The sequence below is a fragment of the Chrysemys picta genome, chromosome 4 (assembly GCF_011386835.1).
Source record: "Chrysemys picta bellii isolate R12L10 chromosome 4, ASM1138683v2, whole genome shotgun sequence".
Classification (NCBI taxonomy): domain Eukaryota; kingdom Metazoa; phylum Chordata; order Testudines; family Emydidae; genus Chrysemys; species Chrysemys picta.
The window spans coordinates 129552822-129578237 of record NC_088794.1 but is presented as its reverse complement, the minus strand read 5'-3'; the positions used below and the strand labels follow the sequence as shown (position 1 = coordinate 129578237).

The window sequence follows — 25416 nt, the reverse complement described above, 5'->3', positions numbered from 1 at the left end:
TTATTCTCATGCACACATGTTCTGACATAATAATGAGGATTTTGTCTGTTAAATGTTGACATGCACAAAATCATAGCCAGGTCTAAATGCCTTAGTCATGGCAGGGGGTTAAAAAAGAGAATATTTGAGAATAATGTGAATTAAAAAGGCAAGTTAGTTTAAATTTCTGTTTGGTAGGGCCTGAGGCCTACAACTCCAATGGGAATACACTGTAGCTGGAGGGCTGATGAATGCCCTTAATGAAGTTGGACAACCTGGAATACATGCATAAAATGATTTTAAATATTGATATGAAGTCATTGTGTGTCTGAAGATATTGAAATGTTCATTTTCAGAGCTAGACAGGTTGCATGTAATTTATGAAAGGGGAGGGGTGATTATTTACATTCTAGAATGTTGCAATAAAACAATTATGGGATTCAGGGAGAGAGAGAAAACATTCATTCTTCTTAGGGGGAATAATATATGTTCAGATGTAAATGACTTAGACTAGCTTATATCAGCAGCTATTAAAAAAACCCACTTTCCTTTCCCTCCCTGATAATTGAGGCAATACATTCATAAAATATGTAAAGCAAAAGGACCCGCTGACCAGTGTTAATTATATTTAACCTGCTCAACATATAATAGAGAGAATGGTTTAAATATATCACTGGGGACAGCTGGCTCACCCATATATTCTGGATGTGTCTATTATAACATTTCCATGACATTGCCTGGTTGTCTGAACAGTGTGAAGAAGCAGAAAAGAGATATGGCGTGATAGTGGTATGTTCAGCTCTGTTGTGATATGAACGTTTTTACAGAGAATGCCTCAGGGCAGCCACCTGCCTCATGTGTTCAATGTTACAGCTGTATAACATACAGAAGTGGAAGAGTGTTTGAGGCAGCAGCCACTGCAGAGTCTGCTGGAAGTTTCCAGTGCTAACTATTCTGAGGATCTAAAACAACAAACTCTTTCCTTCTTGCTTAGGATACTTTTCATCCAGCACCTTTTGTCCCCAAATGTTATTTATCTCATTCCACGAGCGTGAGTTTAGGCTAAATTTCAGTAGGGGTGTAACTGGGAACGACTCCATTAGAATAAGCATCAAGTGATACATTTGGGGCCTGACTCTCCATTTCCCTGAACCTTGTGTGTGCCAAATGTGGATAAAAAACTACCAAATCTGAACGGAGGTGTTCAACACCCACCTTATTCTCACTAAACATTGGTATAAGGCCTCAGTTCAGCAGAGTACTTCATCTGTGCCTCTAATCACTTCAATGGGGAGTATTTCTGCACTTGCTTAAGTAACTTGCTGAGTCAGGACCTATGTGATTGTCTAAGGTGCAGGGTAATGGCGGCCTTTAAAGGACCTAACAGTTATAGTCTATGTCTGTGCCACTTAATGGCCTCCACTATGACTATAGGCACTGGCTGTGGTGTGGAGGGAGCAGTAGCAGTGCACTGCCATGATGGGACCTCCAGAAGGCATTGTGCCTCAAGGTTTCCAGGAGCACCTGGGAAGCTTGGGCCACATCTATAGCTTATTACAGGATGCACATATATGTCTCCCCTTCCTACCTTAGCTTTGCTCCACTGGCCAATGTAGAGGAGGTGGGATAACCCTTGGCCCTCTTGGTCCACTTCATGGAAACTCATACAGCTGTTGATAGGAAACTGGTGCTGTCCTTATGCTCCCTGGAGCAGGATTGTGTCTGCCCTCTGCTTATCGCACAAAGGGGAAGGAAATTTCCTTACACCCTCTCCTCATTACCCTTGTACACACACACGCACCCCCTCCCCTCCACTGCGCACTGTCTAGTCCATTCATCTTGTTCTGATATCCAAGGCTTTCATATCACAGCTACATTTTACCTTATCTAAGGGACATTCCTTTTTATGTTTTACCTCGTGAACATAGAGCTGTTTAAAGCAAAACAATGGATGCATCAGATCTCACAACTGTTCCAGCTATTCACTTATTTGGAGTGATTAGCCTGGAAGGACCAGGATTTGGATCTCAAATCAAATAGGCAAACGATGCAATTAGCTTATATCAAATTAGCCACCATTCACCAGCTGACACCCCAGAAGTCTGGACTCCAACCACTAACTGACTTTATTTCCACTTCCTTTAATGTTTCTACCTGTTTTCATGCTGATAATTGGATTTACCTGCCTCTTAATTTCAACCGTATGATAATTTCCTGCACCCTTTTCTCTTCCTTTCACCTGTCCCTAACACCATCACTCCTCTCTCTCTCTCTCACTCTCTCTGTGTTCCTCCGATCTTTCCTTTTCTCACCATCCCGGCACCTTCTTCACTGCTGTCACATCAGATCTACTCACTAGGACTCTGTCTGTATAACTCTCTAAGACAGGGACACTCAGACCTCAGTGGTTCAGGAGCCAAATTAGCAATCAACATTACCCAAAAGAGCTACAGTACTGTGAATTCATTGTTTCATTTACTATATCTATCTATCTATAGCTATATATATCTGATACATATATATGTGTATTTCAACTCCTGGAGCGTGAGAGGGGCCATAGCATGAGCAAGAGACAGAAGACAGTGTCAGATATATATAGATATATATCATTATTTTCACAGCAAAATGACTGACGAAATATTTTGGAATTGGTTAATAACATAGTAAAAAGCATTCTGATTGGTTAATAATTAAATCACAGTGTTTTAATATTATGTGCTGCAAAGAGTCGCAGGAGACACATTAAAGAGCCACTTGCAACTCCCGAGCCCCAGTATGAGTATCACTGCTCTAAGAAATGTCTAGTACACTTCAGGGTCGTGTACAATAATACGCCATAATAATTTATGGCATAAAAGGAGCCAATGTGGTCAGCCTAACTTTTAAATAGAGAAGTGTCCACATTACAAAAGAACATGTGGACTAGTTGGAATTCTTGTTAACCAGTCAGAATAAAGAGGCCAAAGTCTGTCTGCAAAGGGGGGAAATGAACAACTCTCTCACCATATCCCCACTAGGACAGGATTGAGGCATATTGTTGGCATGGAATGTGGAATCATATCTAGCCATGGCCCATCCTGTGATTATAAAGAACTTCAGCCTCTGGGGCTATTTAATCCAAACACTCAAAAAATCCACTTCTACCAGTTTGATTTTCTTTTAAGGACCTGAGATTGTCCAAGAAAAGTTGATGTCTGACAGAATGAACAAAAGCAATTTCTGCAACCACCTCTACTTAGATCTCCCTGATTCCTGTATCATCCCTCTCCAGCCCATCCAAACTGTTGCTGCTAACCTTGTCTTCCTCACCACCATGCAGATGTCATGTCCATTGTCAAATCCCTCCACTTTGCCTATCACATTCATTAAAAACTTCCCGTCCTCTCCTGCTGAACCCAACTATGGTACACCTTGGTTTACGTTGAGGGCTACTGGGTTTATTAATTTCATTTTTGGGGTGGGTTATTTTTAGTTTTATGTAAGATGCCCCAAAATCAGGGGGGTTGGGGACTCTCTCTTAGCATGTACTGTAAGCAGTAATGTATATCAGACACTGTCACAGGGTTCTCTACTCACTGCTGGGATGCCTCCTTGAGGCTGCATCTGTGGAACAGCTCCGCCCAGTCTGACAGCCTCTTTTGTCTCTCGGTCACGCTATGGCCCCTCCCACACTCCGGGAGTTGCAGGACTTCATCTTTGTGAGTCAGGATGCTCCCTCTTCATGGCTTGGAGTGTTGCCTTTTCATGCCTTGGTCTTCCAGACAGATCACTATGTGGTCTTCCCCTTTCCAGGGTATCAAAGCCTCACTGGACTGGCGGATCGGGTACTGTTTCCAGCAGTCCTCCAATCCAAGGCCATGTCACTTCCCCAGTGGCTGATAAGGGAACCTGAGCACACCCACTGCTTCCGGTTCCAGGACAGGGACCTTCGAATCAGTGGCCAAGGTCTGCACCATGCCAAATCTTGCTGCTGTTTCCCTGAGCCTTTTCCTGCTCCGCCACCCTTCTGGGTAAAACCTTCATTCAGGGTCAGGATCCCAGGATTTCTACTATTCCTCCTCCTTTCCTTCTCTAAGCCCAGAGAGTGACTGCAGGCTTCTACCCTACAGCCCCTTTCTTTGCAAATGTCCTGGCTTTATACTAGCCCGACTTGCTCCCACTCAGGTGGGCTCCATCCTTAATTAGTGTTTGCTCATCAAGCCTAACTCTCCCTCAGGTCTGGCCTATCAGGTTACTTAACCCCTCGGGGCCAAATTAACCCCGTTCCAGGCTAGTGTAGGGTGAACACCCCCATCACATTCACATTCTCATTGCAGTGATATATAATGTAATGAGTCAACTCTTCATAATGTTCCCCAGTGTATTTGAATGTTTCAAAGAGCACGGTCTTAAAGCGCACTAGAGAATCTTTAGTGCACACCAGCAGGGTCTACGTGGCCCAATTAATGTGCAACACGTTTGTGCACTTTAGAAATCACATCTCTGTAGCCCACATTACTTCTCCATATAGATAAGCTCTTAGATAAAAGTAACCATTTCTGGTGCTTATTGGACAAACAGCAGTTTCATTTTATTTTATTTTTATTGGAGGTGTTTTATAGACTAAAAACAAAAGTCCCAAACCATACTTATATCTCAGACCTTTCTTGTTAGTGTGTCCCTCCACGTTTTCTTTGCTCTTACCCACCAATGCCAGCATCACCATTCCTTTGTTCCCTTCTTCTTCTCTCATCTTCACACTTTCTTCTAAGTGAGGCCCCTTAGACAATAACCCAGATCAGCAAAATGCTCTCTCCATCTTGACACTATGTAAGAGAAGAGACTGAAAGTAAAAAACAATCAAAATTACTCCCATATTCTGAGTGGAGTATCATGGAAACTTGGAGTGCACAGGAGTCGGGTAATATCTCTTTAAATAGTTTGTGAGCCCGCTAGTGGTGCTCTCTGTGTTTTAAAGAGCTTCTAGAAACCACTCAGAGCAGCAGTATGTAGGTAGGTAGATCTTGGGTGTTTAGGTAGATTTTGTCAAATGTTTATTTGGGACCCAACTGTGCCCATGTGTTTTGTTTGTATTGCTATTGTTGTGTAGGGAGCAAAAAAACACATCAGAACTGTAGTTTTTTCAGGAACAGTCACCATGCAGTCCCATCCTAATGAAAAGGATAATATTTCTCATCAGGCATTGTAACCTCAGCTTTCCAAATGCTTTTAGAGCCCTTAGGATTCCAGACAATGAGAATAAAAGGATCCGAGCGCTGCAAGCTAAACATCAGAGGAATTGAGGCTACTCAACACTTTGCAGGCTCTAATCCAGAAATAACATAATATAAATGAGCAATTCACCTTCTCTCATTTCAATTATCTAAAACATGCCACACCATACCATGGCTGGGATGGAAGAACATACCATTGAAGAGCTACTGCCACCTAATATCATGAGACAAGATTTAACTTAACAGACCTCTGGTCAATTATTATAAGGCCAGAGAAGCTCAGTGATAAGAGAGAATCCATCAGCTGGCTTGCCAAGTGGATTTCTCAAACTCTCCCTCAGACCTATGCAGAGGCCTTAGAATTCCATAACATTTCAGGGCTAATATCTGTGCCTCACACAGAAAATTTTAACCAGTTCTTCTGAATACTTCCAACCCACAGGGCTACGTTCTCCTTTGCATCCCACCCCCTTTGTGCTGCCTCAGTGCCACAGAGCAGACAGAAAGCAGCTGGAGCTGGCTAAATGAGAATGCTCCTGATGTATGAGAGCTATCAACTGATGCAGAACAGGCCTCTGGACCCCACCCCAATCAGCACTGGCATAGGCAGGGGCGGCTCTATGTATTTTGCCGCCCCAAGCATGGCAGTCAGGCAGCCTTCGGCAGCATGCCTGCGGGAGGTCCACTAGTAACACGGATTCAGCGGCATGCCTGTGGGAGGTCCGCCAGTCCCGCGCCTTCAGTGTGCCCGCCGCCGAATTGCTGCCGGCGGACGTCCCGCAGGCATGCCACCAAAGGCCACCTGACTGCCACCCTCACAGCGACCAGCAGGCCACCCCCATGGCTTGCTGCCCCAGGCATGCGCTTGGTGCGCTGGTGCCTGGAGCTGCCCCTGGACATAGGGAACATATTGGGGAAGGGATGGTGTGATCAGAGCATTATGTGCTATAGCAATGCTCACCAGTTCTGTAGTGAGCATGGCTTAAATTTAGAGCAGCCTTCAGGGGGCTCAGCATAGTAAGAGAATCAGTAAGCCATAACAGGTTCCCTGACAATCTCCTCCCTTTCTGCTTGCTGAGTGAAAGCCCGACAAAGCAGAGAATGTGGATCATTTTCTTTCCAGTATTTGGCTTCAGAATGCCAGCATTTCCATGGTGGCTATGTAATTCAATTAATCATTTAATTAAACTTGACTCTAGAGTAAATTTCTAGGGAAAAAAACAAAACTATAAATGAACATCACTGAGTGTTAAACAAAATCCAGGACAGGAAAGGAATAAAACAAAAGATTAGTGCAAGAAGCAAATGATTTCTAGGCAACCCCGTAAGTGTGGGGAGAAACTATTCTTTAACAAATTTTTAAAAGCTTCTAGATAACTTTTTTTTTTAAAAAAACAACACAGCAAATCTGTAAGATATAAATGTAAACCTAGACTTGTCAAAACGTATTCTCTAAATAGTAATGTTTTGCTACTTTGATACTTAGGGCTTGTCTACACGGTGTGTTAGTCCACACAGAGGTGTGTAAATTCTAGTGTGCGCTAGCATGTTGCACACTAACAGGCCTGTGTGGACCCTGCTGGCATGCACTAAAAGATCCCTAGTGCATGTAGTGTTGTTCGAAGTGGGACTATGCTAACATGCACCAGGGAACTTTTAATGCATTCCAGCAGGGTCCACACGGGCCAGTCAGTGTGCAACAGACTAGTGCGCACCAGAATTCACATCCCTCTAATGTGGACTAATGCACTATGTGGACAAGCCCTTATAAAACTGGAGGTAATATCAACTTTAATTCATTCTTATGTTAGATTGAAATTCAACTATCTTCAATCAATGAATATAATTGTAGTTCAGAGTAAATGAAAATATGCTTAAATTCACCTTTTCACTTTTTAGACATTTTTATATTGTAATTGATAAAATCCTAAAGCGATCAGATTGTGTTTCGCATTTCTCTGCAGAAGACAATTGAAAAGCACTTTATAATGCAGACCATAATGAAGAGTCTCATTTCTAAACTTCACCTTTGCAGAATTCTGTTCACCTGGGGTGAATATTTATTGTTTTTATTGGATATGTAAATTATGACCTGTTTTTTCCCAATGTCATCAATCATCATTATAAAGGATGGACAAGAAGACTTTTCTCTGGCAAACTTCAGGACAAATTTGCTAGGCTGAGTTACACAATGCATTACAATATATTATCTAGGCCTTCTCACAGAAAATCAATGATACAACTGAATAAACCAGTGCGAGCCTTGCTAGAATAATACTGGCACAAAAAGAATATACTACACCAAGGATCTAGAGCTATTATAGAGCAACACAATGTATATTACCCAGATATAAACCCCCTATTTTGAGATCCTTAATCTCTTACATTATAACACTTCATATCAGGAATAGCTTTTTTTAAGGGGGATCTTGGGGTCAAAGCTAGGATTTGTCTATGGATAGTTGAATCAAAGACACCAACAAATCCTCTCAAATCCAAGACACAGAGACATAATCAATGACATTGGAGCCAATGGAATTACTACAAGCATACAAGAGCAAAATCTGCCACAAAGTTCCCTGTCTGCTCTGTCTATTGGCTGAACCTCCTGTCTGGTCTTGAAAACAATACTCTCACATTAATAAGTGTCTGAGAGTCCTGGGGGCAACACAGACAAATGGATTCTTCATGATTGGTTGAAGTGATAGCCAGCAAGTGCCTAGAAGCCTCAGCTCCACTGTGCTGCTCACTCTACAAACACATAACAAAAAGACAGTCTCTGCCCCCCGAAACTTACAATCTATGGAGCAAGAATATACTTCTGTGATTTCTTTCAAGAGATGCCAAGCTAGAACTAGTGGGGACCATAGGGATGAAGTGAGACCAAGATCCCTTGGTCTCCGGCATCTTTGGTGCAGTTTGATTACTGCCTTTTCCTGTCACTTATGTTTTGCAAATGATTGAGTCAAAAGTTTCAGGTAGCTGTATCAGTGATTAAAGAGTTGTATGTTAAATTGCTTCCATTTCTTTGTGTGTTACACTTATTATATAGAAAAATGTTACACACATTTACACAAACAGACACTCACGAGCCCATGTGCATTTTAGATGTCAAAAGAACAGGGGCCCAATTTTTTGAAGTCTTGCATAGTGTGTAAGTCATTTATACCCATGCAAAATAGATGCTAAACATTATCATGGTGATATGGTAGCATTTTACACCCGCTCTACACTGGAACAATGACTACACAAGATGCAGGGCAATGGATGTTCAGGCTCCAGGTTTCTGGGCAGATTACATACCTCTTGATTCCAGTGTAGAATGTGTTAGGAGATGATACTCAAGTGGATGGTTCAGAAGAGGATCCTTTAAGAAGAGTGTGGTCATACTGACCTCACTTTCACCAGGCTGACAGCTTGGTGAAGAAAGCTAAACCGAATATCAAAATCATCAGTAAAACCCCCCTCTCTTTTTGATTGTACAGTTTAAGAGGAGCCATTCAGCTCAATTTATTCTCTACACAGGAACTTCATTGATTGTCTCAGACATTCATGCAGGAAGGAAGATGAGATAACATTTTTAAGTGATTGCAAGATGGAGCAAACTGCTTTGTGAGAGTAATATATACCGTAAAGTTTCTTTTGTGTAATCTGCTTCTGAAAAGTAACAGGAGTTTACCTTTTTTGAACAAAGGAATCATTAGAGATGATCTAATGATTACTGAAGACAGGAACTTGAATGCTGGGACATAGATTCAGATATATTTTGGATATTAAGACACAAAAAAGTTTTATTGGGGGAAAATTTGTAGAATACTGCCCCGTTGACTTCACCTCTTATCATATCCCCCATTGGCTTCAGTAATAAATAGAGACTGATCACATCTCATTGACTTCAAAGGATATTTTGATCTGATCTAATCTTATTGCCTGCAATTGGGATTTCAGTGATTTAGAGAGAGAATTAATCCTGATTGGGAACCGCTGACATCAGTAGGGATGTGATTTGAATCATGTGTCATAAAAATCAATATGGATTTTCTACCAATCACATCTTCTTACTATCAAAGGGGATACCCTACTTAACATTTAGGATTAAACTTTGTACTTGATTATGCACACAAGTTTCTTTCCAGACTAAAACTCTATACTCCAGTGTGTGATGGCTGTGCATATTCCACCCAGGTGGTGATTTAGAAATGTATTTACGGCAAGTAAATGAGAGGAGGGGTTCAAACTGTAGATGTTTTATGTGGAATTTTGCTCATTTTACTATAATTTGAATTGATTAAATAGCAACATACACACAGAGGGTCTCTACCGTCAAACAGGTTGTTTGGATGATGTTGTCACCATCATGCTAAACTTTACACTTCACAAGATAGGTGTGACATAGATTTTCAAATATGGGCATAACCAGTCTATTGACTAGTATTTGTGTACACCCTAATTTGTGCAGGCAAATGCTCATCCATTTATTGAATCCATTTATGGGCTTCTACTCAATATTCAAATGCAAGCTTAGATTCAAGAAGGGCAAAGGCCTTTACAGGCACACACTTTGTAACCACTGTCAAACTGTCTGAAGTGAGTGCCAACCTCAGGGCAGACTGTTACAAACCAGGGCACAAACCCCAATCTGATTGTGAGTTCCGTACTGAGATTTCACCAACCACGTATCTAGTGTGAACTCCTCAAGCACTACAACGGCCTTAACCTGGAGTCACAAACAATCCCCTTGGGTACTCTGGTCTATCTTGCCACCCAGGTAAACTTGCTTTTGTGATTGATGGTCCCTTACACCAAAAATCACACCACCATTCAGGTTACTCCTAGTCCCAAAGGACCAGTCACTCACCCCTGATCAATTGGTACTCTAGATCTTACATCAAAGACAACACTTGTAGCCAATCTTGTAATAAAATTAACTAAGAAAAGGAAACAAGAAATAAGAGAGTTATTTACAAGGTTATGGCAGGTAAACATACACACACACACATGAATTACAGTCTTAGGTTTCAAAAGTTAATAGAAGCTGCTGTAATATGCAAGCTCTGAATGTCCTTTAGGGCCGACCCAAGCTAAGCAGCTTGGGGATCTCTTGCTTAAGCTTAGAAATATTGCCCTTTCCAAATTCCAAGCAGCACAGTGATACAGATCCTTCTGGTCAGGATTTTTATTCCCTTCCCAGAGTTCAAACTGTGGTGGGATGAGGGTTTGTGCATGTCCCCTCTTATGGGAATGCGGGGAGCAAGTCTTTTGTCCAATGACGTTCCACAGTGGCTCATCTGGTGTCTATGGGCCTTCTTTTGTTGGGCAAGAGATGACACCTCTTGTGATAAACTAGTATCTCACACTTGGTAATGCTTATCTCCTGCCTTGGGCGAGGCAGGAAATTCCATTTTCATAGCAAACACAGTTATAGTTGCAAAGCAAACCTTAAATATTACCTCATAGTAATTACCTCATCGGATACAGATATTACAAGTCAGATTAATGCATGCAGCAACTCACAAGCATTTCATAAAATCCAAATGCTAAACATATTTCTATAAATCGAATACCTATTTTCACAATACTAACACACAGGTGAACCAACCTGGTTTCCAGCTATGCATTCGTCAGTGTTCAGTGAGGCCTAAGGGCCTTGGCATGAGCTGGCACCTGGTCTGCCAGCTATACAACCATATTTGAAAATTTGGAGTATATTATTACTGCTCTGTACAGCAGTTTGCAGGAATGGTCCCAATCTTTGGCTCTGGCTGAGGAGACTCAGTGGGGGGAGGTTGATCTAAGCCATCTTTGATCCCTACTCCCCTAATTGGCTTCTCTATGCCAGGCCAGTTCCTTGGCACAAACTGGAATAGCCTAAAGGCTGCTCTAACATGTATACCAAAAGACTGTTACAGCATCCAGCAATCAGCAGGGAATAGGGATGCCATGGGCACAGCCCCTCTCTTCCTTGGTCATGCAATGTGTCTGGGCAGCAAGGAAGGAAATGGCATGGAAGCCCCTACTGCATCTGCATGCCACCTTGGAAACCACCTACACTGATGATTCTCCTCTGGCCAGCTAAACTGGCTTTAAGGAATCTTTGCAAGACGCCCTCAAACAGGGGGTATCTGGCCCAGTATCTTTAAATTATAAGTATTTTTCATTTTCAAAGTGTTGTATCACCAACATGAACTAAATCCATATTATGCCAATTTCATTGATGCCGTCAACAGTATAGAAATATAGTGAAAAAATTCACTGTAAGTGTGGCCTCTCTTGCAGCACTGGAGCCAGGGCTGCTTGAATTCTCATCCCAACACTTACTCCTGTGTTCTTGGGCAAATCTCTTAACCTCTCTCCCTGAGTTTATCCATGTGTAAAAATGCAAATAATGATGCACTGTCTACATCACAGGGGTACTGCGAGAAATGAGTACTTCTTGTTAAGTTGTGGGTTTAAACCACAGTCCTTCACAGAGGGGTACTGTCCCAGCACGAGCTTCCAGATAAATTGCATCCTGCTACACCCTCTGAAAGGGCGAGTTTAGCCTGCCTGTCTGGGGGTAAAGTCATGGCCCCACCCTCAGCCTGTCTTCTTTAAGAAAGATGGTTATGAGTTTCCCAGTGGGCTCTAGCCTACAGTAGTGGTTGCATTCCTCGAGCATAATTTCAGCCCTTATAGCTAGACTCTCCACAGAAGGACAATACAGATCTGTCTCATCTTACGCGGGGGTTCCGTTCCACGGTTAGTGCGTAAAGCGAAAACCGCGTATAGCCAAAATCCCATTGAGTTCAATGGCGGGCGAAATCGCCCGCACTACAGGTATAGTATTAAAATTGTTGTTTTTCTCCTTTTTTTTGTTTTTTGTTTTTGCCGACCGCGTAAAGTTGAAATCACGCATGTTAAATGCATGTAAGATGTGACAGACCTGTATAGGCTCTTCATAGCCCCTCCTTCCCTTGCACATGCATGCAGGGCTGGGCACATTCTATTCCTTAATCTCTGTAAAACCCTTTGACGCAGGCAAACCAAGTGCTATTAAATGGACACTTTTCTTTAAATCTCTCTCTCTCTCTCTTATATATATAGGCTACTAAACCAATCACACTAGGGTGCAGACCAAAATGAAGTTTGAAATCTGCACCTTTTAATAAAACAATCTGTATGAGAGCAGATAATATTTGGTTATGGAATTTATCTGTAAATATAATTTAAAAATTCAACCACAGAGTGCTCTGAATTAAGAAGTAAATATTCAGTGTAATGCAGAGCCATCGAATTACATGATTCCTATTATCGTTAATGGGACTCTTAGAGTTAAATCCCTGAGCATCATGCTAAAAATTTACCCCCTAGTGTTTGCAGATGGAGCAAAAGGATTATCGAATATACCAGCAGAAAATAAAGCCACCACAGATATTTTGACCAGAAAGCCTTCTTGATCCAGGAAGGCTCAGCAGAAGATTTAGCTTAGTTAATTATTTTCCTGTAGGCTCTTCCTGAAGGACTTTTCCTATTTGAGATGACATTATTGATTTGTGTTTCATTCACTTTTATTTTGTTTTAATTTCACAATCATGCTCAAATTTCTTTTTGTCTGCCAGCCAACAGCCCAATCTTGCACCACTGAAGCCAATCAGCAATTTATCTTTGACTTCAATGGGCACAGGATCTAGGGTGACCAGACAGCAAGTGTGAAAAATTGGGATGGGGGTGGGGGGTAATAGGAGCCTATATAAGAAAAAGCCTAACAAATTGGGACTGGCCCTATAAAATCAGGTCATCTGGTCACCCAACAGGATCAGGTCCCAAACATTTGTTTTGCAACACCATTAAGGGACACAAGGATACAGCAAATGTGCACATGCTGTTGCAACCTCAGATTATTTAATTGCATGTGCAAATGGGTGGTTGGCTGTGCAATTACCTACTTTGTGCATAAACAGAAGCTTTTGTGGGATATACCCCATTTCGAAAATATGGCCGTGAAGAATTACAGTTTGTTTTTTTAATATATTTTCTAAAAATATAGGTAAAAAAAATCTTAAAAATCTAACTTGGATTCCCATTTTCACTACTGTAACTCAAAATGGCCAAGCAGATTTGTTTACGTTTTGTATACAATGCTTCAGTCCGGAGTGAATTTTTATGGGTGAATTTTAAAACATTTGACAATAGGGGATTATAATGGAAACACTGATAGACCGTTATTATAGTGTTGCTCATAAATACAACATAATTTCATTTTATATAACATTCTTCATACAAAGCATCACTAAAAGCTTTACAGTGAGTATCAATCGTAAGCTAAAGTAAAGAGAGGGGACATTTAAAGGCAACATTTAGTGATAGGGGAGAGAATTCCAAATAGATGGGGCATCACAAATGAAAGAGTAACCTGTCTCCTGACACACTTTATTGTGGGGAGATGATGGGAAGAGGGTGAAGATGTATTTATTAGGTTTATTTCAAAATGTGGCCTTCCTGAGAACAGACTAAGGCCCCAATCTTGCAAAGACTCACCCATGTGTTTAACTTCACACACTATTAGCAGTCCCATGGACATACATAGTTAAGCACATGAATTAAGTCTTTCGGGATCGGGAGCTAAGATCCAGAGTTCTCATAGACTTCAATGGTCGGGGTGGGGGCGGAGGGCGGGGAGGGGCTGGCAGCTAAAGTTGCTCATCACCTTTCAGGATTGTGATCGTAAGACTGGGAGAGCATCGGCAGCATAAGAGAGTAAAGGTGAATATGAGGACAGGTTTGAAATTGTTTTGTCCAAGTCCTCCTCACAATCTTATTATAGGGTAAGTAAAATAATGAAACAGTCCCTATATGACACAAGGCACATGGGTACAGACAGCTATTAAAACTGAAATGATTTATTTCATAACATGCCAAGGTAGCATACTTTAACTCTAGGTACAACAACCCCTCAATTTCTGCTTCCCTAATTTGCATAGGTAATTGACAGCTTGTTAACAGCTCATTAGGAACACTGAAAACCATGTGACAGATACAAACCTAGCGCTAGAGGGGAGAAAATCTGTGAATTACAGTATATTGAAAACTCAATCAGATTCAGAATTACAGGTCACAGAACAACTTGATTATTTTATTGGGTTAAAAAAATTAAAAGGTTAACAGACCATTTTTAGATATTTTAGATATCTGTATTTTAAAAGATAGTACACTACAGAGTAATTCATTAGGAATCTAATTGTGGTGTTGAGTTGCCTTCCAGTTTTGTTCTCCACTGCCATGGATATGATTTGAGCATTGCTAGCTTTATACAAGTAATGATTGCTGAGAATTTTAGGTTTTTACAAAACATTAAAAAGCATTGATGTTGTTTCCAATTTTGTTTTAAGAATTCACCTTTCTCAAAGTGCAAGTCACTTATAGACACTACCATCTAATATTCTGTAACTGAGAAAAATGTAAGGAATAATTTGATTTTAGTCTATAAAAAGAAGATAAGTGTTCTGATTTGCACTGTTACTATCCATAAATTTTGATGATGACTTATTTTTTTAGGAGATTTGAATATAAAGAGTGCAAATAACTGTTACATCAGCAAATCTACTTTGTGTATTAAACATAGACCCATGCACACCATAATCTTGCTTTTCTAGCACTGCTAGCAGAAATAGGGCAACCAGTTTGAAGAAAACGGTCTCCTTGAATCAGTCCCCTGTTCCCTGAAATCTGATATGCATTCTGTAACCAGAGTGACATTTGCTGATGAGGACAGAGCTGGTCAACTGCACATTATTTTGTAAAGGAAACCAGAAAACTGTGATTCCAAAAAATGTTTTCTCTCTTACAGATTCTGGCAGCTTATGGATTCTTTCCCCGTCCTTCCTAGAACTAAACACCAATATAACATAAACAATAGCCAAAAAAAAAAAAAGAAAGAAAGAAAGAAAGAAAGAAAGAAAGAAAGAAAGAAAGAAAGAAAGAAGAAAGGACTCCTTAGATGAATGAATGAAAAGAAAGATTTAAGGATGGGGTTTTCAAAAGGGCCTAGGGATTTGGAACATGTGACCTAAAAGACAATGAGAGTTGTGCTTCTAAATCACTTATGGTACTATCTTCTGTCTTCATTGTGGGGACAATGAGAGATTTTTTTTGGTGTTCTGCATAGGCTTTGGTTCAGGGGTGCCAGAACAGCGGGGGTCCTACTATAGTCAGGCCAAACCACAGAAATACCCTTTCTTGAGGGTGTTTTTTTTTTAAACCCTTCTATTTCCAGTCCTGGCTTCGATCCAGTCTGACAAAAGTGTACACAAATATGATAATCAAATTCTTTCAAACCTCCAGTATATTCCAGTTGGGTTTTGATTGAGTTACGGGTGAAATTTGAGGGGAGACTCTTATTCCATCTAAGCCAGTTTAATTACCCCATAAGCAGATGACATACTGTTCAAATGAAGTTCTCCTGGATCAGAAATTTGAACTGATTTTACAGGTTAATTCTATGGCATATGACAAAAGTCTTCTAGTTTTCATTAATTGTAAGTGCCATTTTCTGTAGGCTTTTATTTCTGCAATTTGTACTCTACAACTTTTTAAATGACCTGGCCTCAAAATCATATTCTCCCATATTGCCCCTTCCCCCAGTCCTTGCGCAACATATATACTAGCTCTGCAGGAAGTGAAAATGACTATTTTATTCAGGCTTCCAACTTGATGATGTATGAGCATAAGGCTGAAAGACAAAGTATAACCCAGGCCCTGTGATATCAGATTCCACTTTTGAGTGTGGTTGCTGATCAATCCATTCTTTGAATTTTCTTATCCACTTGATGGGCAAAGTGTTCAGCTTCTGGCTACATAATTACTCATGCTCTTGAAGCACACCACCCAGTTCTACTTCAAAGAAAGTATATTTTCCAGCATAACCCACCCTCAGTAACCATGGTTCAACTCCATAGCAACAGTCCAAGCATGGTCAAGGTGCCACCAGCCTCCAGAGTATTATGTGGCATGTTCTGTAGACTTGATTGAGCAGCATTAGGTAATATGGTACTTTAAATGGTAGGGTTCACCTGGAAGCTTCACTAAACTAGCTCTCCCACTGCTGCTCCCACTCATGGAGTTGAACCAGTAATAGCTGTAGTAGGACATTTGGGGCTATTCATGAAATCATGGAACTAGAAAACAGGTTTGCAACAAATCTGCTTCTCATGAATTTGTAAAGCTTCCTCACTTTGTAGACTCACAAATGTCCATAGTCTGCTTTCCCAAGTCTCCGTGGTAACAATAGGCTGCTTGCACTTCGGTAGGTTGAGAAGTATATTGAAGACACCCCTCCATACTAAAAGTTTTTTTGGGGGGAAGGGAGATTTGAAATTATTTTATATTATTTGTAGAGAAAATATTTAATTTCTATAGGATCATGTTATATTCACTGAAGTGACACCTTTAAAACAGATTTAAAATTTTCAAACTAAGGATGTCTGGGCTTCATTCCCAGTTCTTCCATTGGCCTGCTGTGTGACTTCAGGCAAGTCTCTACTTACCCTTTGTCTATTTAGCTTGTAAGCTTTTCAAGGCAGGGCCTGTCTCTTACTGTGTGTCATATCAAAAGTTATGATACTATTATATTAGTTTTAGGAGCTACAGAATGAACTTCTATAGACACTTGGTGCTCAGCCTCAGACTGATGAACATAATTTCTTTCCTTAAATATGAAACGAAAGTGTGATTGGAAATGCCATATTCTGGGTATGGGAGCAGTGTTTCTCTAATCAACCATCCAAAATAAACTCTTTGATTAGGGGAAATCTATGTTACTAATTGAAGGCATGCAAGTTGAAAGCATATATTGAATTCATTTGACATACTTGGAATACCCCAGACAACTATCTTACTTTTCCTACATGCATACTGGATATTGTTTCATATTGAAGATAGTTTAGCTTATAAGGCCCTTCACTAATATGAGTGCATGAAGCACCACAGAAAGAGAGTGGAAAGAAATGCTGACTTGCATAAAAACTACATGCAACAAAAAGATGTGAAGGTACATGACTGGAGCTGCCCACCTACAAATCTTTGAATATGCTCCTGAATATCAAGGTGCAAAAGAAATGCCTGCTTACTAGCAAACCTGGTTGGTTAAATGTGTGCAGACAAACACATAGGTCTTCAAATTTCATTGTGAAACTATTGAAAAAAGGCATAGTTAGCACATCTAATACCCATGCAGTCTTGGGCAAGTTGACTTATTTGCAATTTTCCCTAGCATCTAGCCCTATAAATGTACATGATCGTGTGTGCCATAAATTAGGTCCAGAATGCAGTTTGCCTGTTTTTAATCCACAAAACTTCTAAGCCACTGCACTAAACTTCCCTATGCCTCACTAAGCATCACAGGGGCATGCAAAACAAAAGCAGATGAAGCAGGCGCACACACACACACACACACGTTGTAGCCTTTTGAACACATTTTATTCCCATTCAGAAATAAGAAAAATAACTAAATCCAGATAATGCCCTTGACCAGGCAGAGCAGCATTTATACATTCACCTCTGTCATTGCTTTTCAACCCCTCCATTTCTTCTTAGCTTTTTTCTTAATGGGGATTTGCTGGATCTAAATGGGGTTCCCTGCACAGAAACCACTCACTGAGCTTAAAAAAATTCTGCAAACGTATGCACCTAACTAGTTATTTCCCACTACAAACCCTAAATTATTATGTTGCTTAAGAGATGCACTTGCATTTCTTAGCAGAACCAATGCGCGCATGGACAAGCACCCACACACACAAAAAACAACATTCCTTTCTAAGAATTCATTACATTTCACAAAATCTCTTTATCAAAAAACTTGGTTCTCTTTCAAAATAAGGTTTTCTTACCAAAACTAGTGTAATATATATTACACTATTATATTATTATATACTATATATTATATATATGAAAAGTCATGAAATGTATGTATATGTATTTTTACTTCTTCAGCCCCCCACACAAGGCTATGAAAAATTTTCTTCTGGCAATGACATCTGTCTCCATGGCCGGTTCCTCGGGTGGCTCTGTTGGCTGCTTTGGAGTTGCCCCAGGTCTGTCATGCGGTTATGCTGCTGATGGGCTGTCAATGGTGTCTCGTCTTGCTCTTGCTGGCTGCCATGTCTTTTGATTTACCTTTTGATTCTGCAGAATTTGCATGCTTTCATCATTTAGTGGACAAAGTTCTGTGCAAATCCCTCATGGCACTTGCCCCTTTATTTACTGCCTACAGAGAGGTTTCCCTATGTGCATATTTCTTTGAGGTGTAAATCTAGGCTCTCTGCTAGCCTATGCCATCCAGATTTCAGAAGCTACTGCTTTAATGCGGCAGGCATGGACTGTGATTCAGAAATGAAAATCTACAGCTTCCCTGTTTCTCAGAAATAAACTTCATTTTGTTGTTGCCCACATATATGTCTCCAATGAATGGAGCCCATACTACATAGATGGGCCTAATTCTCAAGATTTGGAGCTTATTCTGAACTTCACAGATTTCAGTGGTTATTGTTGCGCTGAGATATCTAAATCCAAATCCATCTCTAGCCCTTAAACTTCAATCAATTTACCAAATACACCACTGCACAATGAAAAGCCTCAATAAGGCAGTAATCTGGGGTTGGTGCTCATTCAAATCTTCTCCTACCTCTGTTTTCCTTAAGAAAAGAGCTATTAAAGATCTTTTACCCCCATCTGGGAAACCCTTGCTTTGAAACAATTCAAAACTCCCATCTTTTTTCCCCATTCCCATTGCACTGAAGTAACGACAGGGTTAAATTGCTAATAGAGGTTTCATGAGGTCTGCCAGAGCCCACTCTCCAACACTTACATCTGTTCAACAATTATTACAGCATTTTTGTCATAAAAAATTCAACACCCTGAGTGTCGTGCTAGCAAAACCTGAAAATTTATGCAGTGAATAGAATAGCTAATTTCTCTGAGGAAATGCAGGGGGAAAAAATACAGATTTAACTTAAATTCTCAAGTACTGTAGAGCACACATCTGACTCCTTCTTTAGGTTTTGCCACTGTGTAGCATAAGTAGAAATACCATCAACAGTAGATCAGCAGAGCTAGCAAAGTAAATTTATGCCTTCGAAGAAACAATGGTTAAAACTCAGAAGGGTACTGTACCGGGTTCGCCTCTTTATCTCTTCGCAGAATCTCATTTAAATAATACATTCTTTAGTTTAATTTCAGGATGGGGTTATTCTCTCAGTTCATATTGCTCCTATAGAATTAATGGTATCTTTCGAAATGGATAGATTAACCGCATAGATGAGAAGGAGAAGAGCTGACAGGAAAAACATGCTTTAATCTTATGAACTCTGTAATGTTGCTTGATGGTTTCAATGAAAAAGAATCTTGTTTCTTTTCTCCGTAAGGTTAGAAATATGGATTTTATGCTAAAATTAAAGCTGTCTAGTTAGGATGCCAGTGGACTAGAACAACATGCTAGAGGCTATAGCCTTCTATTCTCAAGGGCCATAGTCTTACTTCTAGTACTGGTGAGTTTGCAGCCATAATGATAATTGCAGGCATGATGAACAGGGAGTTCTTTCACTGTCACAGGAGTAACAAATAAGACAAATGGTTATTAGGGGTCGGGGAGGTGGAACAATTTCAAATATTAAGGTGCACAGAGTATGCTGGCTCAAGGAAGGATGAGCATTTTACATTTATCCCCTGGGGGCCACATCCTGCAGAAGCTACAAGAGCTGTGCAAATGCTCCTACAAAAAAGTATTCAAGAACAATTCATTCAGATATAAAACTACCAAGTGACTTGAAAAGTATTTACATTCACACAAGTGAGCTTGATTTTTTTTATTCACAAGAACGTGAGAAGGATGTGAGTCTCGCAAGTGCTCATGCAAACATATGTTCAAGCAAAAGTTTACATGGGAAGGGTTCAGGTAGTCCAGTCATCCAATCAGAGGCCAGAAACAATCCCATGTGACTTAGTAAGCAATCACATACCACAGGGAGCATATATTGAATAGTCAAAGTGTACAGTTCACAAACTGCCCACAGGCTAAAATATACTGGCATAAAGTGCCTGAAGAACACTTTTAAATAACCAACAAATCTAAAAATCAAGTCACACCGTTTCAAAAGTGGCAAATGATTTGAATGCCTTAGTTTTCGTATGTCAAACTTGAGCTATCTGGGACTTGATTTCAGAGGTGCTGAGCACCTGCAGTTGCTATTGACTGGGCTCCCAAAACCGCCGAATATCAAGGGCCATTTTTGAGAATTTCGGGTCACATTACACAGATGTAATTTGTGAAAAGAAAAATAAAGATTAAATGCTAGTCCTTACTGAACCACAATACCACTGAGGTGAAGAATTGAGTAGAGACTACACAATTTTGTCCTTGAATATTAATGCACTTCCTCCAATTTTCAAATTGTCAATACGAATGAAAATGGGCATGTTATACATTAAAAAAAAATCACTCTGCTCCATAAATACTCAAAATAATTCTCTCTCCCCAAATGAATGACTGCTATAAAATGATCATTTTTATCCCCTACCATTGCAGCAAGTGGTAGAGGTGCATATGCTCTATGAATCTTAGGACCTGCAGAAATAATATTTCAATGATGCTTATCACTTGATGCAATGTACCTGTTAAAAGAACATGTCCCATATATATATTTTTCAAATAAACATTCAAATTTTTTGGTATTGTTATGTAATGTGAATTTCAAACATGCTTCCCCAAAATACTTGGTGATTCTACATCCGAATTCTAGATAACTGTTAGTGCGATCAATTATAGGCCACAAAGAACAGAAGGAAAAATAACTTTTCTTCTCCTCTTTGCTTTCCTTTTCTCCTTCTCCCAGCAGTGGGGCTAGCACTGTGTATGGTTGGCCTTCACAGGACACAGATGCCAAGTGTTGGCAGATATTATTGCAGTGTCAGAATCTTTTTCCTTGTCAAGATCCCCTGGCAGTTGTGTTAATGGATCTGGAGCTGCCTCTCGGTCTGTCACACTGGGCAGCAGCTGATGGGTTGTTTTCTACAGTGTCCTCCTGCATGACATCTTCCTTTAGCTTATCTTTGGTCTAAGGAATTTGTACACTATTGTTTGCTTGGAAATAAGCTTCTATACATTCTGCATTAGGGCTGTGAATTCTTCACAGATTTCCTTGCTGCCCTCAAAGCTCACATGTGCACGTTTTTCTTCTGTAGTAGAGCCTCTATATAACTCTGACTGTCCTGCAGTTAAATAACTTCTCCTGCAACAACAAAAATGGCTTGAGCTGATGTAACTATTTGTTATGAATTTGTGTCACTGCCCACCCCCTATAAAATTTTTTGATTGTTTTTGGTAAGTTAATCTTTTGCCAACTGATCCAGACTTTCTTCTATTGTATTTGTCACTTTTGAGTATTCATTGATTCGTTTGGAACAATTTTTAGCCTGTGGGTTTTCCCATGAACTGTTCACTTTCTTCGACGATTTGCCATTCGCTATCTGTGCTGCATGGACTAGTCACTTAAGTATTAGGCCCTTGAGCCTACAAAGACTTACCTGAACTCACTGGGATGACACACAGTGAATATAATTAAGCACGTGTGTAAATCTTTGCAGGCTTGGAGTCTTTGACTACAATCTACTATTCAGATTGTACATTTTTTGGGATAGGGACTCATGGGCTTGATCATGCTTGTGCCAATCCAGCAAAGAACTGGTAGAGAAAAAAGGCCAGATCCTCAGCTGGTGTAAATCAGCATACATCTATTTTCAGTAGAGTTATGACAGTTTACACCAGCTGAGGACTGGGTCCAAAGTATTTGGCTCCGGACTGATTAACTTTTTGTGGGCAACACTGACTCAGAGCAGAGCTCTTCATCACACTTGGTAGCTTGTATCAGAGGGGTAGCCGTGTTAGTCTAGATCTGTAAAAAGCAACAGAGTCCTGCGGCACCTTTAAGACTAACAGATGTATTGGAGCATAAGCTTTCGTGGGTGAATGCCCACTTCGTAGGATGCATGTAATGGAAATTTCCAGGGGCAGGTATAAATATGCTGGCAAGAATCAGTCTGGAGATAACGAGGTTAGTTCAATCAGGGAGGGTGAGGTCCTCTGCTAGTAGTTGAAGTGTGAACACCAAGGGAGGAGAAACTGCTTCTGTAGTTGGCCAGCCATTCACAGGCTTTGTTTAATCCTGATCTGATGGTGTCAAATTTGCAAATGAACTGAAGCTCAGCAGTTTCTCTTTGGAGTCTGGTCCTGAAGTTTTTTTGCTGTAAGATGGCTACCTTTACATTTGCTATTGTGTGGCCAGGGAGGTTGAAATGTTCTCCTACAGGTTTTGTATATTGCCATTCCTGATATCTGACTTTTGTCCATTTATCCTTTTACATAGTGACTGTCCAGTTTGGCCAATGTACATAGCAGAGGGGCATTGCTGGCACATGATGGCATGTATAACATTGGTGGACCTGCAGGTGAATGAACCGGTGATGTTGTAGCTGATCTGGTTAGGTCCTGTGATGGTGTTGCTGGTGTAGATATATGTGGGCAGAGTTGGCATCAAGGTTTGTTGCATGGATTGGTTCCTGAGTTAGAGTTGTTATGGTGCGGTGTGTGGTTGCTGGTGAGAATATGCTTAAGGTTGGCAGGTTGTCTGTGGGCGAGGACTGGCCTGCCTCCCAAGGTCTGAGAAAGTGAGGGATCATTGTCCAGGATGGGTTGTAGATCACTGATGATGCGTTGGAGAGGTTTAAGCTGAGGACTGTAGGTGATGGACTTGGTAGCTTGTGTACATGACCCGCGCAGGCTCCATTTGCCCTTTCATTTGTAAAATCATTCTCTCACTCCCCCCCCCCAAACCCGAGCTAACTTTTACATTTTTAAACAATCTTGTAATGTTTTGAATGCACAAAATATGTTTGGTATAGAGGAAACCGGTGATGATTAGGAGGAGTCAGTGCACCGCAAAGCATCCTGATTTGGCTACACCAGCATCCAAAAGCTGTTCCATGCAGACCAGATGCAGTAATCCACCTTTCCAAATGCACACTGATGGAAATGTTTAGTCCTATGGCTTTTTGGGTTAATCAGTTTTTAAACTCAACGCACAAAGGGAAAAAAAGTGGGTCAAGGAAATGTTGAGGTTCATACAGCAATGCCATTTTCTATTACATAGCTCGAAACACAAACAGAATTCGTAAATCGCAGCATGTAACACGACATGAAATTCTGAGGGGCAGATGCATTCCTGCACTGAGAGGCAGCTTGAGGCTTCTCTACTCACAGGCTCCTGTGAGCCCATTAGGCCCCTGGCACAAGCTAGAGTAGCACTGTGGGCTGCCCTAAGTTGCACTACTACATCAATGGTCTCGATGGGCCATTAAAGGGATAAAGAATCTAGGATAATAGGCCTGTCTCAGTCATTCCCTATTTTGCCCAGGATCTGCTCCCTCACTTCTCTGTGCCACTCCCTCACACTCCTGCTCAGAGGCTGTGCAGAGCAAGCTTTGCAGCTGGAGTACAGGCTCCCTGTTCTGGTGCTGCTCACCTGAGAGCTGTAGAGCAATGCCGAATCAGGCCCTCACAGACTGTGGACCTGATTCTCCTCTCATGTATCCAATCATAAAACAGGAGCAACTCCAGTGATGCCAATGGGTTTATACCAAAATGAAACAGGTGTAATTGAGAGGAAATCATGCCCACTGTATCTCTTAAAGACAAGAAGCCAAGTAACCACATTAAAGGCTGGAATCACACTGATTGAATGATCACATGTTACATTTGAAATTTTCCTCAAACTCTTATTGCTAAAGCAGAGCAATTTTTTTTTTATAAATGTCATCAAATAGTGTTAATTGAGAATCTTATTTCTACGCCCTTGAGGAGAGAGGCAGCATCTTCCTCTGCCTTTGGATAGCACCTTGTGCATTTGGATGCCGCTGCAACCCAAGTAAATAATACACCTGTTCAAAACTAGAAAGAGTCAGTATTCTGTACTGGAAAGAAGCCAGGTCACCTGAGGAACAGCAAGAGGTGTTAGGTGAGGTGACTCTACTCTCTCTAGAGGGAAGAAAGAACAGCCAAAAGCCTTCTGTTACCATTATGAAGTGTCCGAAGGGCTGAAGATGGAAAATAAAAGCTCTCTTCTCATTATTCTGGTATCTCTGGAAGGGGAAGATGAGACCTGTAACAGCCTTCTCCTCATGAGTCAATTGGCTCCAGAGTGGGGGAAGACAGCATGATGAGATACCACTACATTTCCACAAGAATCTGCTATAGGCAAGCCATGTGCACAGAGCAAAGCCCAGAAGTTGCTTCCCCATATGAACTTAGAAAGGGCCAGCAGGATGTCAACAACTCTCTAGGTTGTTCTGCTTCAGAGAACAATCTGCTTTCATTATCAAGGGGCAGAGGAAATGGGCCACCAGGAATCTCTACCCAAAGAAAGGCAAGTCTCAGAAGAGGGTAAAAACAGAACACTAGCAACACCCTCCTGTGTGACATTATGATTCTGCTGCCCCTGAAGTGGGCCTTGTCCCACTCTATGATAGGTTGTCTTAGGCAGGAACTGGACCACCATCTGCCTTTTGCTTACATAGGACAAGGAAGTAGGTCAACAGCATCTTCCTCTCTCCCACTCTTCTGCCATTCCTTGAAAGAGGAAGGAAGGCAGGCTGCCAAAGAAGTGAGACCTCAGCAGTCTCCCTTCATGAAGATCTGTGGTGCAGCAAAGACTTGCAACAGGTCACACTCCCTCATGTTCGCAGTAGTTTTTTATTTCTATTGTCTCTTCAAATCAGGACTAATTGAGCCTGACACTTGGTTAGACCACAGTTGACCCCCAATTTACACCCATGAAAGTGGCAAAAGAAACAAGCCGATTGTCTGTTTTAAGTAATCTCGCTTCATACTGATGAGTCAATACAGGGGCACAGTTATCTGTTATTCTCCCAGAGTATGGCTCTGTTTCAAAAACCCAAAATAGCAAAGTCTGCTGCATTGACAAGCAGAAGACCCAGATTAGAGAATTTCAGACATCAGTCTATCACAAGCCCATCAAAACCATGTATACTATGCAAATGCTGATAGGAGAGATGGACCAGCTGACTGAAACAATATAGCAATACAATATGTTTGCTTTTAAAAAGTTAGATAATTAAGGTAGCAATCATAATTATTCCCCCTTATGAGGCTCTTTAGTTTTACTATGTTTATGGCTGGGGG

At 40.9% G+C, this 25416-nt stretch overlaps 1 long non-coding RNA gene across 1 annotated transcript in view; it reads right to left on the bottom strand.

The window, feature by feature from the left end:
• Positions 1 to 4663: 4663 nt before the first annotated feature.
• LOC103305929 (uncharacterized) overlaps positions 4664 to 25416 on the bottom strand; it is a 51324-nt gene continuing 30571 nt past the window's right edge. The window contains exon 4 of the long non-coding RNA XR_010600302.1: positions 4664 to 4801. This is a non-coding gene — a long non-coding RNA (uncharacterized LOC103305929). The remainder of the gene's footprint in view (positions 4802 to 25416) is intronic.